Source organism: Palaemon carinicauda, chromosome 14 (genome assembly GCF_036898095.1).
Source record: "Palaemon carinicauda isolate YSFRI2023 chromosome 14, ASM3689809v2, whole genome shotgun sequence".
Classification (NCBI taxonomy): domain Eukaryota; kingdom Metazoa; phylum Arthropoda; class Malacostraca; order Decapoda; family Palaemonidae; genus Palaemon; species Palaemon carinicauda.
The window spans coordinates 78,310,305-78,312,804 of record NC_090738.1 but is presented as its reverse complement, the minus strand read 5'-3'; the positions used below and the strand labels follow the sequence as shown (position 1 = coordinate 78,312,804).

The window sequence follows — 2,500 nt, the reverse complement described above, 5'->3', positions numbered from 1 at the left end:
TGTCCACCATCACATGGGTTGGGTACTCACGTTGTTATGTCTTTGTTTGAGGGTTATGAAAACAAAAGTCGTATTATTTATATGGACAGCTTTTATAAGTGTATTCCTTTTTGATGAACTACTTCAGAGAAGCACTTTAGATTGTGGAACAGTTAGGATGAATAGAAAGAGTCTGCCAACAGATATGAAACAAATAATAGTAATGCAAGTAACTTGGGTAAGGAATGATGGTAAAATGCTTGCTTGTTCTTGGCAAGACACGAGCAGGGTTAATTTACTGTCAAGCCTTGGAACAGTTAGTACATATAAAATGAAACATCATTAAAAAAAAAATGAGGGATTGAAATAGACAAGCCATGTGTTCATGTGGATTACAATAAGTATATGAGGGGAGTTGATAAGTTTGATCAGTTATGTTCAACATATGTTTACAAAAGAAAGAGTCAGAAATGGTACCAACCAATTTGGCATTTTATCATTAGTAGACTCAAAGATATGCTACAACATTCAGAATCTAACTGCTAAGTTGGATCAGAAAAAAATCAGGGCAAACATTATTAACACTATGTTAGAAGGGTATAAGCTTAGCAAAACTCGAAAAAAGGGTAGATTTTCCAATGAAACGGAATCTAGATTAATTGAAAGGCATTTTACAGCTCAATATGTTGAAAACAACCACAAACCCGAATGTATTGTATGCTCTATCTTGTCAAAGAATTGCTTGATGAAAGGTAAAGGCGAAAATAAAAGAAAGCAAACAACTTATTTTTGTGATCAAATGATTGAAAAGCCACCTCTTTGTATCATTCCATGTTTTGAGACATATAATACTCATAAAGTGTACAAAAAACGTTACCAATGTGAAAAATAAATGTATGTATCACTGATAAATTGTGTGAAGGATTATTGTTGGAATTGATAAAATCATCTTTGAAAAGAAATTTTTGTGGTTTTTCTTAATTTTTACCCTTTTATCAAAGAATTTAAGGCATACAGAGATATACTCGGGTAAAAATATTGTTAATTTCTAAAAACTCAAATGTTAAAGAACACAAAAAAATTAGTTTCATTAAATTTTGAGCGTTTTGAATTTTTTAGTCCAAATACGCATAGAGCTGTGCAACATCCTTACTTGAATTTCGACACCCAATTGGTTATTAAATTTTATTACTCCCTGACCCATAATAATTGGATTTCCATCATCATTAATAATAAGATATAAATCTTAGTATTAATTTTACTTTCCATTAGTATGTACTAATAATTCTACGAAAAATCACTTCTTGAACATCAGTTAACTAAGCACTTCATTCACGATTGTTATCGCACGCAAGCAACAAAGAGCTCTATAAAACCACCAACAGTCAAACTGACGCGCAAAGCTACAAACGTTACTACAAGAGACTATGAAATAATCATTGGCTTACAAGCTCTTGGTACAAGCCCTTCCGAATATAGCAAAACACACACACACACACACACACACTCACACACACACATATATATATATATATATATATATATATATATATATATATATATATATATATATATATATATATATCACAAGCACACATGATTTCAATCAATGTAAATATCACCCACAATTGGCATTTAATACCGAATTCTATCTTGGGAATATATATCCACTTGGAATTCATTTTATAGTAACAGCTTCTGGCTGGGTGGAGATTCGAACTCGCACCTGTGGGCCGGAAACCATGCCAGCAACGGCTCTACCGACTGAGCTATCAAGGGATATAGAAGTTTATGACAAGTCCCCGTACATATTCCTGTTGAATTCAGGAATGTGTTCATAGACTTGAAATAAACCCATCTCTACCATGATAGCTAAATCGTGAGTTTGCTACACGTGGTCATTTTAAATGAACATATATCACAAGCACACGTGATTTCAATCAATGTGGGGGTTCAAATCTCCACCCGGCCAGACGCTGCTACCATAAAATGAATTCCAAGTGGATATATATTCCCAAGATAGAATTCAGTATTAAATGCCATTGGTTGGTGATATTTACAAGTCTATGAACAGATTCCTGAATTTGACAGGAATATGTACGGGGACTTGTCATAAACTTTTATCTCTCTTGATAGCTCTGTCGGTAGAGCCGTTGCTGGCATGGTTTCTGGCCCAATAGTGGGGGTTCGAATCTCCACCCGGCCAGACGCTGTTACCAAAAAATAAATTCAGGTGGATATATATTCCCAAGATAGAATTCGGTATTAAATGCCATTCGTTGGTGATATTTACAAGTCTATGAACAGATTCCTGAATTCGACAGGAATATGAACGGGGACTTGTCATAAACTTTTATCTCTCTTGATAGCTCAGTCGGTAGAGCCGTTGCTGGCATGGTTTCCGGCCCACAAAGGGGGGTTCGAATCTCCACCCACCCAGACGCTGTTACCATAAAATGAATTCCAAGTGGATATATATTCCCAAGATAAAATTCTGTATTAAATGCCATTTGTGGGTGAT

General features: G+C 34.8%; 1 pseudogene; it reads left to right on the top strand.

The window, feature by feature from the left end:
* Positions 1-2,500, top strand: part of LOC137652826 (piggyBac transposable element-derived protein 4-like) — a 4,648-nt pseudogene that overhangs the window by 847 nt on the left and 1,301 nt on the right.